The sequence below is a fragment of the Giraffa tippelskirchi genome, chromosome 4, assembly GCF_054371585.1.
Source record: "Giraffa tippelskirchi isolate mGirTip1 chromosome 4, T2T-mGirTip1v1.2.pri, whole genome shotgun sequence".
NCBI lineage: Eukaryota > Metazoa > Chordata > Mammalia > Artiodactyla > Giraffidae > Giraffa > Giraffa tippelskirchi.
The window spans coordinates 93288221-93307192 of NC_137278.1; positions in this window are offsets into that span (position 1 = coordinate 93288221).

Consider the following 18972-nt stretch of genomic DNA (forward strand, 5'->3'; position numbering starts at 1 on the left):
GATGCTACTCACTCAAAGTTATCTGCAGAAGATCCCTTATCACCCCTAGGAAACAGCATTTCTCCATCCAGCACAGCCTCATCTTCTGATACCTTCCCCCTGCTTAATTTTTCTCCAGGCTTTTCTCAACTGACCTATTATATAGTTGTTTATTTGTTGTGTGTTTATGTTGCTTCCACTGGAAAATAAAAATTATATCTTGTTTAGCTATTGCTGCCTGTCCAGTGTTTGAAATAGTACATGATGCATATTAGACAATAAATATATGCTTGCAAGTAGGAAGAACACTAAAGGTCAGTGAAGAGTACTATTCCATTATATGCATTCATTCGCACTATATCTTTTTTTTTACTTTTTGAAAATCTTTTTACAACAGGTCCTTGTTTGTTGGTTGTCTATTTAAATATAGCAGTGTGTACATGTCAGTTCCAAACTTCCAATTTACCCCCTTTTGCTGTACAGCTGAAATTAGCCCAATATTGTAAATCAACTATACTTCAATAAAATATATACTTTTTTAAAGTCAGTGAACAGACATCAAGAACTAGGATTAATCCTCCACTGAGTCCTTGAAAGGAGTATCTGTTGGAACTGGAACAGTATCTTCCAGCTCTGAGCAGAGCAATAAGCAGAAAAATTAACACAACAATTGAGGAACAAGAGCTAATGCAGGGAAACAGAAAGAGACAGAACAAATAGGGCAAGTGGAATTTGCTAATGGAAAATCACAGATGCCAAGCTGCAGAGTTTCAGGGCCTCTTTCAAAATCATAAACTATGAGTGCTGATGCTAAATAAGCAACGGTTTCAAAACCCTCAAAGAGCAGCTTGTTCAAATTCAAATTATTTTTCTTTAGAGGCCAAAGGATTTTCCAGCATAAACGCTTTCCTGGTATTGCAAACTTCTTCAACGCATCTAACAAATGATTATTAGACTCCAACAATCACAAGTTTTCACAAGTTTTTCTTATGTAAGTGAAGTCATTCTTTTAGCTTTCTGTCTGCTTCCTGGGGTTCTATGGGTGATGACACCATGTCTTAGGTCTCTAAGATGTCAGCAAAATTCTTCCAGTATGTTCCTCTGCATAGCATAGTTGTCTGTTTTCCTAACAGGTATATTTTAATTCAAAAATCTATTTCTTGATACCAGTGCTTGTTCTTTTCATTATGTCATTAATATCTGGTTAAGCAAAGGAATTTTTGCTAGTCATTGCTAGCATGAGCAAGATAGGTGGGGTGTTTCACTGCATGGTTCTAATTATGTGTATCTGTCTTGTTTTATGAACACTTTGGGGAATTAGTTTCCTTATAATGTTTCAGGGTTTTAGGGATGTTTTATTGACCGAAGCCATTTTTCATTTTTTATAACCCTCTCTCCCTTTGAAAACATGATACACACACACACACAGACACACAAAGTGTTACTTCTCCCTTGCTAAAATGCTGTCAAGAAAGAGATGAGTATTCATAATAAATGAAGATTTTATTGGAGAAAACAGCCATATAAAAATTAGGCTTCTATATTTTTGACTCAGGGATTATTAAAGTGAAGCTTGCGGCTATTTAATTTAATTTCTGAAAGCATGGGCCATTCTGAGTCAGCATGTAAAGCAGTTATCTTAGTCTAACCTCTTCATAAACGCCTAGTTACTCATACTGATCACAGGTAAACCCCTGCTTCACAGACCACTTGTGTCACAATGAAAGTGAATAATTTAAAGATGTATTTTCATTGTCATTTTTTAGACTGGGGTAAAGTTGCTTTACAATATTGTGCTAGTTTCTGCTGTACAGTGAAGTGAATCAGCTATGTGCATACATATATCCCCTTCCTTGGGACCTCCCTCCCACCTCTTCCCCTATCCCACAGAGCACAGAGCTGAGCTCCGTATGCTATATAGACATTTCTCAAAGAAAGACATACAGGTGGCCAAGACGTGCATGAAAAGATGCTGTTCCTGCTGCTGCTAAGTCGTTTCAGTCGTGTCCGACTCTGTGCAACCCCATAGGCGGCAGACCACCAGGCTCCGCCGTCCCTGGGATTCTCCAGGCAAGAACACTGGAGTGGGTGGCCATTTCCTTCTCCAATGCATGAAAATGAAAAGTGAAAGTGAAGTCCTCAGTCATATCTGACTCTTCACAACCCCATGGACTGCAGCCTACCAGGCTCCTCCGTCCATGGGAGTTTCCAGGCAAGAGTACTGGAGTGGGGTGCCATCGCCTTCTCTGTGAAAAGATGCTGAGCATCACTAATTATGAGAGAAATGCAAATCAAAACTACAATGAGGTATCACCTCACACCAGTCAGAACGGCCATCATTAAAAAATCTACACGCAATAAATGCTTGTTAGAGTGTGGAGAAAAGAGAACCCTCTTGTATTGCTCCCTTTTGGTGGGAATGTAAACTGACCCATCTACTATGGAGAAGAGTATAGGGGGTCCTTAGAAAACTAAAAATAGAAGTATCATATGACCCAGAAATTCCGCTACTTGACATATACTCTGAGAGAACCATAATTCAAAAACAAACATGTACCTCAATGCTCATTGCACTTTTATAAGATTTATTCATAAAAGCTTGCTTAGAGATATTTGCATTTGAAGGACATTTATAAATAGATGAATCTCAGTTAATTGAATACATTTTCTGGTTATCTCTGGTCTTCAATTATGAAATAGTGTACTTATTTTTGTATTTCTAAAAAACAAGTTGTGAAATTTACTCTTCTTCCTAAAATGAACATATAATGATGCAACACACTAGTTTTACAGGTCTTTTGCTTGGTTTGTGAGCTATCATCTTTTATTAATTATAATAATCTATATATTATTTGGGCTTATCTTTGTAGAGATGATGTGAGCACTAAATAATGATTTTTTTCCCTATCCCTTCCAATCCCTATACCTTATTTCTTTTCATTTATCATTCTGCTATCTAGGATGTACAATTCAGTGTTAACTAGAAGTCCTTTTTTAAAGAGAATTTTAAAGAAAATGCTTCAAATGTTTCCACATTTAGAGTCACACTTGCATGTGATCTTATTTATTTGCTTTTGTAAGATTTTTTATAAGGTTAAGAAGTTTTCTGTGGTTCATTCTTGATGAATGTTCATATCATGAATGCATGTTGACTTTTATTAAATGATTTGGTTATGGCTATTATGAAGATGATACTTTTCCTGTTTTAATCCATTAATATTGAAATCTATCCCATTGTACTTTAAAATATTAATACAAACTTGCATCTTGAGGTAATCTTAAACTCATAACTCAAAGGAAAGATTTGCCTGTAGTTTTCTTTTTTTTTTTATGTCAAGTTTATTGAGGCATAATTTATAAACAATAAAATTCAGCCTTTTTAGCTGTTTGGCTTTATGAGGTTTGACAAATGCATACAGTCATGCAGCCACAATCAAAATAGACGATATTTACACAATCACCCAAGAAGTTTCCCATAGTCTTTTGTAGTGAATACCCTCCCCAAACCCCAGCCTCTGGCAGTGATGATTAGTTTTGTTTCGTTAAAACTGTCTTTTCTGGATTTTCAAGAGGAATTGTTTTATATTCATAAAACAAATAGCCTCTTTGGGGATATGTCTTTCACATAACATAATGATTTTCAAATTCATCCATGTTAGTGAGTTATCAATTATTATTTGTTTTATATAGCTGAGTAGTATTGCATTAGATGGGTGTACCCCGTGTTTTATCCTTGTACCACTTGATAAGCATCTTTGTCTTTCCAGTTTGGGATGATTTTTTGTGCAGCTTCTCTGCACATTTTGTACATGACTTTGTGTGAACATAAGTGAGAAGTAGATTTAAGGGAATAGATCTGATAGACAGAGTGCCTGATGAACTATGGATGGAGGTTTCTGACATTGTATAGGAGACAGGGAGCAAGATATCCCTGAGAAAATGAAATGCAAAACAGCAAAATGGTTGTCTGAGGAGGCCTTACAGCTAGCTGTGAAAAGAAGAAAAGTGAAAAGCAAAAGAGAAAAGGAAAGACATGCTCATTTGAATGCAGAGGTCCAAAGAATAGCAAGCAGAGATAAGAAAGCCTTCCTCAGAGATCAGTGCAAAGAAATAGAGGAAAACAATAGAATGGGAAAGACTAGAGATCTCTTCAAGAAAATTAGAGGTAACAAGGGAACAGTTCATGCAAAGATGGGCTCAATAAAGGATAGAAATGGCATGAACCTAACAGAAGCAGAAGATATTAAGAAAAGGTGGCAAGAATACACAGAAGAACTGTACAAAAAAGATCTTCACAACCCAGATAATCACGATGGTGTGATCACTCACCTAGAGCCAGACATCATGGAATGTGAAGTCAAGTGGGCCTTAAGAAGCATCACTACGAACAAAGCTAGTGGAGGTGATGGAATTCCAGTGGAGCTATTTCAAATCCTCAAAGATGATGCTGTGAAAGTGCTGCACTCAATACATCAGCAAATTTGGAAAGCTCAGCAGTGGCCACAGGACTGGAAAAGGTCAGTTTTCATTCCAATCCCTAAGAAAGGCAATGCCAAAGAATGCTCAAACTACCACACAATTACACTCATCTCACATGCTAGTAAAGTAATGCTCAAAATTCTCCAAGCCAGGCTTCAACAATACATGAACCGTGAACTTCCAGATGTTCAAGCTGGTTTTAGAAAAGGCAGAGGACCAGAGGCCAAATTGCCAACATTCGCTGGATCATCGAAAAAGCACGAGAGTTCCAGAAAAACATCTATTTCTGCTTTATTGACTATGCCAAAGCCTTTGACTATATGGTTTACAACAAACTGTGGGAAATTCTAAAAGAGATGGGAATACCAGACCACCTGACTTGCCTCTTGAGAAATCTGTATGTTGGTCAGGAAGCAACAGTTAGAACTGGACATAGAACAATAGACTGGTTCCTAATAGGAAAAGGAGTGCATCAAGGCTATATATTGTTACCCTGCTTATTTAATTTATATGCAGAGTACTTCATGAGAAATGCTGGGCTGGATGAAGCACAAGCTGGAATCAAGATTGCTGGGAGAAATATCAATAACCTCAGATATGCAGATGACACCACCCTTATGGCAGAAAGTGAAAAAGAACTAAAGATCTTCTTGATGTAAGTGAAAGAGGAGAGTGAAAAAGTTGGCTTAAAACTCAACGTTCAGAAAACTAAGATCAGGGCATCTGGTCTCATCACTTCATGGCAAATAGATGGGGAGACAATGGAAACAGTGGCAGACTTTATTTTTAGTGGCTCCAAAATCACTGCAGGTGGTGACTGCAGCCATGAAATTAAAAGATGCTTACTCACTGGAGGAAAGTTATGACCAACCTAGATAGCATATTAAAAAGCAGAGACATTACTTTGCCAACAAAGAATCATCTAGTCAAGGCTATGGTTTTTCCAGTAATCATGTATGGATGTGAGAGTTGGACTCTAAAGAAAGCTGAGCACTGAAGTATTGATGCTTTTGAACTGTGGTGTTGGAGAAGACTCTTGAGAGTCCCTTGGACTGCAAGGAGATCCAACTAGTCCATCCTAAAGGAGATTAGTCCTGGGTGTTCACTGGAAGGACTGATGTTGAAGCTGAAACTCCAATACTTTGGCCACCTGATGTGAAGAGCTGACTCATTTGAAAAGCCCCTGATGCTGGGAAAGTTTGAAGGCAGGAGGAGAAGGGGGACAACAGAGGATGAGATGGTTGGATGGCATCACCGACTCAATGGATATGAGTATAGGTAAACTCCAGGAGTTGGTGATGGACAGGGAGGCCTGGTGTGCTGTGGTCCATGGGGTCACAAAGAGTCAGACACGACTGAGTGACTGAATGGAACTGAACTGAAGTTTTCATATCCTCAGCGTAAAACATGAAGAGTGGCATGGTTTGGTGATAGAATGGATCTTCAGCACCTCCAAGAATGTGCCCTGGGCTTAGTCTATGCATCTGAGTGCCTACTTGTATTTCCCCAAGAAGCATCACCCTGACAATCACCTTTACTTCGTTCTTTTGCTTCTCCTGACTGTTCTATTCCCTTCCTCCTCTCCTTCTCGATTCTCCTCCTATTTCTACTTCTCTTTCTCTTCCCCTTTTTCCTATTGCTTTTTTGCTGGTCCCTGGAGATTCTTCATGACACTGCAATCAACAATTCAACTTCCATAGATGTGCTTCTTTCTACCAGTAAACATGGGCAATAATGTTCAAAACACTTTTATCCATCTTAGGAAAAACTCAGAACATGCAGATGCCCATCGACACAGAATAGTGAAATTAACAATGGTATATATTCCTCGAATGAATACTACAAGGCAAGGAAAAATAATGAACTACTGACACAGGAATCTCAGAGACATATGCTGATTGAGAGAAGTTAGACACAAAAGAGGATCTGTTATATTATTTCATGAGTAGCCAGTGCCACATAAGGCAAATCTAATCCATGATGATAATGGTAAGAATACCTGTTATCCTTGGGGGTTAAAAATAAAGAACCTTCAGTGCTGCAAGAAATAGTTTCTGTGTCAATCTGGTTGGTGGTTATGCAGGTATAGAAAAATGTTACAATTCATTAAACAGTAACTTAAGATTTACATACTTGGTTCTTATAGGTTATATTTTGATTAATTAAATAAAAGCTATAACCAAAGAGAAAAAACTTTATAGCACATGGGCATGTTTGTAAAATATCAAATATTTAATTAAGAAGATTAAAGAATAATGTAAAGCAAAAATCTAGATAATTGCAAATAAAATCTTATTTGAAATACCCAACAACAGAATTCTCTGAATTTCACATATTTGCATTGTTTTCATGTTAATTTTGTTCCTGTAACATTCTATTCTGTTTTCACATTTGAGAATCTTTAAAAATAGAGCCTTTGTGCCTATTTCAGCTGTATAGAAAGTGAGTAAAACATTCTCAATGGATTCAGAAATTTGGAAGTCTCCTTTAATTGAAAATTCGAGCCTCAGCCTTAGGGAGGCTAATGATAAGTTTCGATTTCACACACTTACTTAGTTTTCTTAAAATGGTTTTGAGACAGAGTGGGAAGAACTGCTAAGCCAAGGAAAGGGTAATCAGAATACCACCTGTGTGAGCTGCACAGGGGTGGCACAGTCTTCATTTTACTTCCATGAGGAAACTTGCAAAGTTTCACGTGTTCTTCCCTGTGAAAACCACTTTTATATTTCACTGGGTATTGATGATGAACTAAACCAGAGAATATTTTTAAATTTGTCATGAAGTATACTGAAACACAGTAAACAGAGGCAAAAACTGAAAAGAAAAACTCCATCATCAATCATTAAGTGAACCATTGTGACCATTTTGTTCATTAGTAGGTCACCAAATGCATAGATCATCGTATAGATCACTAATACAAGTCGCCAGTAGTTAATGAAAATATAATTAATAACCAACAGAGGCAGTATGATTTATCCTAACCAGAAAGATCAACAAGACTGATTGAACTTGATTTGCTGTAATTTGTTCTTTGTTTTTCTTCTCAGAGTTTTTTCATGTCACCTTTGGAATGTTACAGATAAGAAATACTTTTTCTATTTTCTCCTGAGCTTTGTAGAATTCCATTTGCTCCTTATATTTTTTTCTCACCTAAGAATCAAATGTTTGTCTTCTAAGTCAGAAAGATAAAAGTTTCATATGATAAATACGGTATATTTAACAAATGTACTATTCTGTGATAGTTTTACTTGCTTAGTGTTAGTGTATAATATAGATATTGAACATTAATGGGAGACTTAGCACAATATAAACTAAACTTAGTTCATTTTCAATCCTGTACAAACACTGCCAAAATTTAATAACAGTGATTTAAAAAAAAAAAAAAAGAAAATTTGCAGGGGAAGAAGAGGGTGGGACAAATTGAGAGAGGAGCATTGAAATATATACATTACCATGTGTAAAATAGATAGATGGTGGAAAGTTGCTGTATTGCACAGGAAGCTCAGCTTGGCCCTCTGTAATGACCTAAAGGGATGGGATGGAAGGGGTGGGAGGGAAGCTCCAGAGGGAGGGATATGTGTACATTGTTGTTGTTTAGTTGCTAAGTTTTGTCCAACTCTTTTGCAACCCCATGAACTGTAGCTTGCCAGGCTTCTCTGTTCATGGGATTTCCCAGGCAAGAATACTGAAGTGAGTTGCCATTTCTTTTCTCCAGGGAATCTTCCTGACCCAGGGATTGAACCTGCAGCTCCTGCCATGTCTCCTGCATTACAGGAGGATTCTTTACCACTGACTTAAGGTGTATTCATGTTGCGGTACAGCAGAAACAAACAGTTTAAATCAATTATCCTCCAATTAAAAATAAACAAAAATATAAAAAGTAAAATAAAAACTTAAAGTCTTTCAAGACAAAACTAACTAATGAAGTCTTAAATGTAAGAAGCAATAGACATTGTCAATCTGAACAATCCCTGAGAGGACAAGGCCTGGAGACTCATCCCTGTCCAGTTAATTTATTCATTTTCTCTATCAAGTTGTCCTTCTATCTTTTTTTTTTTAATGAAGAAAACATTAAAGAATTACTGCTTCTGGTGAAACTTGGTATCTATAGCTTATACCTTGTGATGTTAATTAAAAACATAATTTTTATGTACTTATCACAAAGGAAATATCATTTCATTAAAATCCAATTAGATTCAGACAATATCTGTAAGGGCTACAGAATCACTGCTGTTTGAACACAAACAGCTTTGTTCTGTTTTCATTACTTGAATAAAGGCAACCAAAACAAACAATCAAAGGGAAAAATTATTAATCTCTGAGGTTACAGACATACTTGCATTTTGAGTAGTATTTTATAAAGAGAAAAGCAACATGGAAGATTTCATGTTTCAGAGACCACAGTTTGGTTGACTGTATTTCTAATGAGCTTTATTTGTCTCTCTCCAAGGTAAATAACTTCAATCAAACAAGAAAAAAGATGAAAACTATTTCAAAAGTTGCATTAAGTTCACTTCAAGATAAACAAAAAATTATAAGATGGCAATGTTCATTAAAATTATGAAAAACACAGGCTAAAAGCAGCTAAAATATGTTACAGTAATTGTGAATTTTTATTTCACTCTATCTAGTGAGTTAATTCAATCCCTGGGCCAAGAAGAAGCTCCTCTGGACAAGGATATAGCAGCCCTCTCCAGTATTCTTGCCTGGGAAATCCCAAGGACAGAGGAGGTTGGCAGGCTACAGTTCACAGGGTCGCAGAGTTGGACACGACTGAGCACAGGATGAACAGACAGAGAGTGAGCTAATGAACAGATTCAGAGAATAAAAACAAGAGATTCTGGGAGTTGAACTTTTGTCTGAGGATCCTACAAGCAGTCTGGAGCAAGTAGAATTTAGCTCATTGCTCTCGGTGAAACTGGATGGAAGGGTTGGATGGGTTTTTGTGACTGGCTTAGTTTTGAGCTGGCCACACAGTAGGAATTTCATAGGTAGGTCTTTCGCTGAGACATGTTGTAAACAGAAGTATGCTGGAAATATTTTGGACAGCTAGTGCAACAGAGTCTGAAGTGCTGTTTCCAGTTGATAAAGGTTGAGGTTCTGTTTGAACACAGCTTCACCATGAACTAGCTATGTTACATTAGACAAGCTAACTAAAATGCTTATGTCATCAACCTTTTTTCACGTGTGCGTGTGTGCTAAGTTGCTTCAGATGTGTCTGACTCTTTGTGACCCTGTGGACCATAGCCCACCAGGCTCCTCGGTTCATGAGATTCTCCCGGTGAGAATACTGGAGTGGGTTGCCATGCTCTGCTCCAGGGGATCTTCTCGACCCAGGGATGGAACCCATGTCTCTTGAGTCTCCTGCACTGGCAGGAGGGTTCTTTACCCCTAGAGTCACCCAGGAAACTTTTTTTCATGTGTAAATAGTCATAATTATGGATTCTCCTTTAAAGAAGACTTGAGTATCAAATGAGTTTAAATATGAAAAAATCCTGAAACACTGTTTGGAACATCACATTCGTTAATTTCTATTATTACTACAATTATTTAAATCCTCTGGAGATTATAAGATTGTCTGTATTTGTGAATAGAAGTGAGACAAAGTAATTATCCCATGTGATTTTATGGAAAAATGTATCATTAATTACACTAGTTTAGGAATTTTTCCCCTTGAGTTTGTCAAATAATTTAAGAAATGAACATTTTTATTAATATTCTATATTAAAGCTATAATATTCTTAAATTTGTTTCTAACATACTAAGCTTAGTATGAAAAATGGTGCTTTGTACATATAGCAAATATTTTATGATGTTTGGGGAATGAATGATGAAGAAATGCTGAAATAAATATCAATCAATGAAAAAATTTTCTTTGATTATGTTGGTGAAATAGGGTCAACATCAAAAATGACAAATTTCCTTAAAAATTCTGCACTAAAAACCTAAATCTAACTACCATATTAAAATGCAATTGTGATATACTTTAATTGAACTGTTTTAAAGAATTAAGTTTTTTCATATTCATTTTAAATAATTGCCAATTCTGAGCCAGAATCTAATAAAATGGAAACTTGTATTATAAGGAGACTTTTAGGAACTAAATCATAAATGAGAATTTTTAATTTATTTCCTTTATTCTTCCTTGATTTACAGAAGTACAGTTGATTAACAATATTATATTATTTTCAGGTATTCAACATAGTGTTTAAACATTTTTATAGCTTATATTTCATTTTATTACAAAATAATGACTGCATTTTCCAGTGCTGTACAATATATCCTTTTTGCTTATTTATTTTATGTAGTATTTTGTATCTCTTAATCCCATACCCCTGTCTTGCCCCTCCCACCTTCCCTCTTCCCACTGTTTTCTATATTTAAGAGTCTATATTTGTTTCATCATGTACATTTGTTTTGTTTTTATATTCCACATTTAAGTGAAAAAATAGACTATTTGTATTAGTCTGAGTTGTTTCACTAAGTTTCATATTCTCCTGAGTTCGCCTACAGTGTTGCAAATGGTAGAATTCATCTTTTATTATGGCTGAGTAATATTCTGTGGATGTGTGTGTGCATGTGTGTATGTGTGTTTGTGTTGTATCTTTTTTATACATCTACTCATCTGTTGGTCAGGTATATAGTTTTCTTATTTGGGGTATTGTAAATAATGCTGCTATGAACACTGGGGCGCATATGTCATTTCACATTAGTGTTTTTTTTGTTTCTTCAAATATATCGAGGAATAGAATTGCTGGAACATATTATCTGCCTGCAGTTCAGGAGACGCAGCTTCCATCTCTGAATCAGGAAGAGCTCCTAGAGAAGGAAATGGCAAACCACTCCAGTATTCTCACCTGTAAAATCCCATAGACGGAGGAGCCCAGCCCAGCTACAGTCCATGGGGTCCAACGAGTTGGATATGACAGAAGTGACTGAGCAGGGCACATGGTAGTTCGATTTCTAGTTTTCTGAGGAAACGTCATACTGTGGTACGTAATGGCTGATCTAATTCACTTTCCCACCAACAGTGTAAAAGATTCCCTTTTCTCCACATCATTGTGAGCACTTGTTATTTGTGGTCTTTTTGGTGAAAGCCATTCTAATAGATATGATGTGCTATCTCATCATCATTTGGGGAAGGATGAGTGTTAGTTCTTTGTTCATATGCTTGGTAGAATTTGCCTGTGAAGTCATCTGGTCCTGGAATTTTGCTTGCTGGGAATTTTTATTATTACTTTTATTAATATTGTTACAAATTCAATTTCACTTCTAGTGACTGGTCTGTTCTGATTGTCTCTTTCTTTCGGAGTCAGTCTTCATAAGTTGTATATTTCTAGAAATTTGTTCATTTCTTCTAGGTTGTCCAGGTTTTTAATATATAGCTATAGTATTTTCCTATGATTCTTTGTGTCTCTGTGATATTGGTGGTAATTTGTCTGTCTCATTTCTTATTTTGTTTATTTGGGTCCACTTTCTTATTTTTTTTGATGAGCTTGGCTGAAGTTTATCCTTTTTTAATCTTTTCATAATATAGAGTGCATTTAAATATCATAATTTCTTTGGATTCCTGGTGGTTACTGTACCCGTGTACTCATCATGGTACATAGAGCATGTATCACATGTAGTATGATCATGTTCACAAAGTTATTTCTTCTAGGAGTCTATAAACTTCCTGAGTTGTTGTTTACTGATGGCAGTTTTTGTTTACAATTTTACTGTAAATATTTATCAGTCTCTTCTTCCTGGCACTTATACAGAGCTCAATAATTGCTTATTTCATTAATTTGGCAAGAGAGGCTACACTAACTAGTGCTATTCAATTACCCCTCCCCTGTTTGCTTTTGCACTAACACAAAACTGCTGAGAGACAGAACATGCTGTATTCAGTGGAACTGTAGGAAGCCATGCCCGGTGGAGTGGTGTATGAATAGAAATAGAGAGGTAGTGTGGATGTCAACTATGAAAATCTTTCTTATTCCTTTTCCTTATGCTGCTGGCATCTGGGCCCCTGATGAAATTAACTGCTTCTCATTTGTGTCCTTATCTGCTTGATACTTTCATCTCTCGCCATTCTAACTGGACCACCAGCTAGGTTCTAATCAAGTTTCCATTGGTTTTGACAAGGTTACTTCCTCTTTTTTTTTTTTTTTTGTTGGCAGCACCTTGAGGCTTTAAGATCTTAGTTCCTGGATCAGGGATGGAACTGGGGCCCTCTGCTGTGAAAACTCGGAGTCCTAAGCACTGAACCACCAGGGAATCCCTTATTTGTTCTACTTTTAATGTCACCTACTCTTTCTTGATTATTTTATAATCTCCCTGCTCTTCAAAGCACATCACAAACACAAACACCTCTTTATGTAATTCCTTATAACTTCAGCAGAAAGTAACAGCACCATCTTTGAACTCTTAGCATACTTTCCATGTCTTTTAACAGATTTGACTTTTCGCTGTAAAAGTTTGAAGTGATTGTGCTTGTAGACTCAACTATAAACTCCGAGGATGCAGTGAAATTCATTGGTGAAATGGAAATGTATATTGACTATACCCAACATGAAAAAGTATTCACAAACCTAATATAACTTATCTGTGCTTCCCAAATGAATAATTCACTTCAATTTCTTTTTGATTTCTTAAAGTCTATTTAGAATTGGGGAACTGTTAAAATATTAACTACTGGACACACTTACTTTGGAATGTAGACCACTGGAAAAGTAAAATGTACAATTACTAATCATGAGAAATGGCAGGGAAAAGAATAGGTAACCAAGGAGCACCACACATGGCTAACTCAGCTGTGAACAGAACGAAGTCTTCTCTGGGGAAAGAAGGAACATTCCAGCTGACATCCAAAGGCTGATTACAAGTCAAATAGGTAAAGAACCTACTTGCCAAGCAGGAGACCTGACAGAGATCCCTGGGTCAGGAAGATCCCCTAGAGAAGGAAATGGCAACTCAATCCAGTATTCTTGCCTGGAAAATCCCATGGACAGAGGAGCCTGGTGGATTGCAGTCCATGGGGTCACAAGAGTGAGACGTAACTTAGCGACTAAACAACAACTACAAGGAGAAGCCACAGGGTGAAAGACAATCCATTTTTTTTATTGTTACATAGCAATGAGTAATTAAATAAGAGCCTGTACTATGAGAAGTTATTCTTTCTCATTGAGACAGAACATAGTCCAACACATTTTGACAGATTTTCCCCAGTGCCGTAGCAATATTCATAGCAGATTAGCAATATAGAGTGGTTTTCAATAAAATGTCAACACTTCTCATTACGGTGTGTTTAACAATGAAATCTCACTCAAGGAAAATATTGTGACTTAGATCTCTAAGGTAAATATTATGAAATGAGATCTAATGGTGGTTGCTGAATGAAAGTACGTCAGCATCACATTTTTATTCTGCTAGGAAGCTTCCTTGGAGCTGCATTTAACTATCAATTTTCAATCTTAAGAATTGATGTGTAACTGATAGTTTTCATTAGTGTTCTTACATGATAATTTGATTACAATGACATCATTATTTGACATCTCTGTGAACACTGTGAAATCTTCCTAATAATAATGAATAAAAAGAAAACAATTACGAATTTCCAAGAATTTAATCTGTTGAAATTCCTCTATGAGAAGAAAAAGAGGAAGAGGAGGAAATTCATTTTGGAAAAATAGGTGCATATGAATAATTTGAATAATTTTTACAAGTACTTAATATGGCACATGATTAAATCAAAAGGAATATGATTTAAATTCATGGTTTCTTTTTATGCAAACTTAATCAAAGCAATTCTGAAAAACTCATAAAAATAATAAAGTAACATAAAAGGAAAACTGAGTATTGTAAATGACATTCTTTGAGAACTAAAACCTATAATTTAAAAGTGAGTAATTACAAGGGATGAAATTTAAAAGACAATAAGAGCTTCCAATATCATCTTGTAGGACCAGGTGTGGTGGTGTAATGTGTTAGTTGCTCATTCGTGTCCAACTCTTTGCAAGCCCATGGACTGTAGCCTGCCAGGCTCCTCTGTCCATGCAATTCTCCAGGCAAGAATCCTGAAGTGTGTTGCTGTCTGTTCTCCAGGGGATCTTCCCGCACGGGAAGACCAGAGACTGAACCCAGGTCCCCAGCATTGCAGGCAGACTCTTTACCATCTGAGCCACCAGGGAAGCCCCAGGACCAGGTGTACTTCAATCATTTCTCTAGGTCTGGAGTTGCTGGGTCACAGGATTGTGTGTGTTCAGCTGTACAAGAAACACATTTTTCAAAGTGTTGGTACCAATGGGCATTCCCTCTAGCTGTGGATAAAGTTTCTTTCTCTCCACATTCTTTTCAAAACCTGATAATGTCCAGTTTTATAATTTTTGCTAATCTGGTTAGTAGGAAATTGCATCTCAATCTGTATTTAATATGCATTAACTAGATTTCTCATAAGACTAAGCTTGTTTTTATATATTTGTTGGCTACTTATGTTTCTTCTCTGAAACAACTATACTTTAAAAAAAATGTTTTTTATTTTGTATTGATACATAGCCGATTAACAATGTTGTGATAGTTTCAGGTATACAGCAAAGGGACTCAGCCATACATATACATGTATCCATTCTCCCCAAAACTCCCCTCCCATCCAGGCTGCCACATAACATTGAACAGAGCTCCATGTGCTATATAGTAGGACCTTGTTGGTTATCCATTTTAAATACAGCAGTGTGAATGTCCATCCCAAACTCCCTATCTCTTCCATCCATTTTTCCCCCCTGGCAACCATAGTAAGTTCATTCTCTGTGAGTCTGGAAATGACTATTCTTGAACAACCTATTTAATATAAGGAATTTTTCTTCATGCTTTGTAGCAGGTTTTCTTTTCTTTTTTTTTTTACTCTATTCTGATTACTAAACTTATGAAACCTCTATACATTCTATGTGTTAAAAATACTGTCTCAGGGCCTGTCTTGTTTTATTACTTTTGGTGTATTTGATGATAAAAACCATTTTATTTACTTTGGATATTATTAACTTATTCAATCTTTTACATATTTCAATTTTGCTTTTTTTGTGTCTTATTGAAAAGATCAGCTATTTTCTGACATATTTTTCTGAAATTTAACAGCTTAACATTTATTTTAATTATCTTTATTTTTGTATATAGAATGAGGTAGGAATCTATTTGTATTTTATTTATTTATGTGTATTGTATTTATTTATATATTGTATTTGTACTTTATTTAACACGGGTAGCCAATTACCTCAATTTATTGAAAGCCCATTTCTTCCCCCCTAAGGATTATATCTGGCTCATATCAATTTATCATTTCCATATATATGTGGTCTGTTACTCCCCCCACCCCTCGACCCTCTTTTACCCACTAAAGACATCACTTTTTCTCTTCGACGCCACGGGGAGACAGACTTTTCCTTTGTAACCATCACCATGCAGGGCTTTCAATTCTGTCTCCTGACCCAGCATATTCAGACCATGAAGCCATTCAGATTTTAGTTTCCTGGGATCAATGGGTGTTCCCAGAATATTACCCCCTTTGTTGACAGTTTAATCCTCAATTCATGTCCTCCACTTCCAAGCAGATTTTTTTTTCATTCTTAAGTTTTGAAAAATCGATGTTTTAAAATACCTTAAGTTTTCTTGGAGAATATATTCCTGTAAAGAATAAAATTGTCAGAAACATTGAATACTTCCTTAAATGTTGACTTTGTATAAAAACATTGATTGTTTAGTTGCTCTTTATGACATGGGTTATCATAGGGTATTAAATTAAAATCATATCTTATTTGAGTAAAACATTGTGGTTAATCATTATATGGGAATTACATAAAATAAGAACTAATGTTAATTAACAAAGTATTTAGCCTGTTTCTTAGGATATAATTTTAGGACTTTGCTGGAGGACTCTCACTGTGACAAATATGCCCATTATTACTAATAAAAACACAATTAAAAAATGATTTCCAGGATTCTGGAAGTCTTAGAAAAATATGAGAAATATTTCCTGAGTTATATTTTATAAGCTTTTAAAATAGCCATTGATAACCATAAATAAGTTATTTTGCAATAAACAAGAGAATGACTTTTGGAGTTTTTAAAGATGATGTAAAATAAGTCTTTATTTTCCATTCTAAGGTTGTATAGTGTGTCAAATGTCCTGAATATTTATGCAAACACATAAATGTCCTCATTCAAGTCATCTGAGAAAGACTGAGAGCAGTCTAATGACAAGGAAAAGCAACAATCCCTGATTCAGCTCATTGTCCAGGCCCCAAACTTATATCTGCAGGAAAAACAGGAGTCCTCACTTAACATTATTCTATGAGGTAAATAAATAGCTTTTTTAAAAAAGCAATTTAATCTTCTGTAAAAAAATGTATTTGTCAATCCAGTGAAAGAAAAGAGAAAATTTGATAGTATAGACTAATAGGGAAAACAAAACTTGTACAAGTGACTGGCTTGCTTTGCAGAGTGTAGGGGAACACAGCTGCTAGAGCTGCGTGGCCTGGGTTCAAATGAGACTCTTATTACTTCACAGTTGTTTCATTTTCAAGCAAGTCATTGAACTGCGCCAATCTCAGTTTTGTCATCTGTAAAACAGGAACAATTTCATATACCCTCTCTTTGAGGTTTATCAAGAAAAGCTATGACAATCCTAGACAGTGTATTAAAAAGAAGAGATAGCACTTTGTTGACAAATGTCCTTCTAGTCAAAGGTATAGTTCTTCCAGTAGTCATGGACAGATGGGAGAGTTCAACCATAAAGAAGGCAGAGCACTGAAAAATTGACGCTTTCAAACTGTAGTGCTGGAGAAGACTCTTGAGAGTCCCTTGGAATGCAAGGAGATCAAAACAGTCAATCCTAAAGGAAATCAACCCTGAACATTCATTGGAAGAACTGATGCTGAAGCTGAAGCTCCAATACTTTGGCCACCTGATGAGAAGAGCGATCTCATTGGAAAAGACCCAGATACTGGGAAAGATTGAAGGCAAGAGGAGAAGGGGGAAACAGAGGATGAGATGGTTGGATGGCATCACCGACTCAATGGACATGAGTTTGAGCAAACTCTGGGAGATAGTGGGCCGGAGAGCCTCATGTACTGCAGTTCACAGGGTCACAGAGTCGGACATGAATTAGTGGTGGAACAACGACAACAAACAAGTCATCATTATGAATCACTTTGTAACAATGCCTGGTATTTCTATCAGAATCAAATGTAGAAAAACACAACATGGGTTTCAAAAGCAAGGACATCTTGTTTACAGAAGTTTCCTAGAGACCATGAGTTCCATAGGATTGCTGAGAGAGGAGAAATGGACAATATCATTTTTACAATTAACTGAAGCTTTTGCAGGTGGGAGAAATTGGGGTATTGGGACTGACACATATACACTATTGATACTATGTACAAAATAGATTGACTAATGAGAACCTACTGCATAACTTGGGGAACTCTACTCAATGCTCTGTGGTGACATGAATGGGAAGGAAATCCAAAAGGGAGAGGATACATGTATATGTATAGCTGATTCATTTTGCTGTACAGCAGAAACTAACACAACACTGTAAAGCAACTATAGTAAAAATATAGTAAAAATAATTTTACTATAGTAAAATTATAGTAAAAATAATTTTTAAAAATGAATGAAAAAATTTGAAAATTAGGCAGATGCTTCCCTGGGAGCTCAGCTGGTAAAGAATCCTCCTGCAATGCAGGAGACCTGGGTTTGATTCCTAGATTGGGAATATCTCCTGGAGGAGGGCATGGCAACCCATTCCAGTATTCTTAATAATGGGACAGAGGAGCCTGGCAGGCTACAGTCCATGGGGTCGCAAAGAGTCGGACACAACTGAGAGACTAACACAGCACAGCACAGTCATATTGCCTTAGAAAAGGAAAATGGTTAAACCATATATATTTCTCCCCATTCTCTCCCAACATCACAGCTGGAACAAAGAAAATCCTATTACATAATATTCTAATTTACACCTTTTAAAACAAAATTTTAAAAGCCACAAATGATTGAGACAAAGAAGATTGTATATTTTCAAACAAAATACTTTTAAAGCCTAGAGTTTTTGTTTTTTTTTCTCACCTAGTGAACCAAAACCATTTTAAAGTATGCTATTTGAAGAGCATTTTATGTAATAAATCCTGAACTGCACCATTAAGGTTCTGAATGCCAAATAATTCTTCACTTTCAGTTACCCACACCAATCAGAGGTAGGAAGTCGATCCCCAATTCTATTTCCCTAACAGTGGGAGAGAAGCAATTGAAGCATCCGTGATGCTTTGTATCACTTAGAAGATGAACTTTAATTGTTTCCAGGTTTCACATCACTTTGAATGTAGTAAGAGTCTAAAACAAGGTTAAGTCTAGATAAAGTGATTCTGCTCATAATGTGAGCTTAAAGAGAAAAAGGAAGACAAAAGACATCCTAGTCATGTATGTAATGCTTTGTTTAAAGATGTTGGTTGTTACAATATTGGCTTGTATTCTTTTCACTAT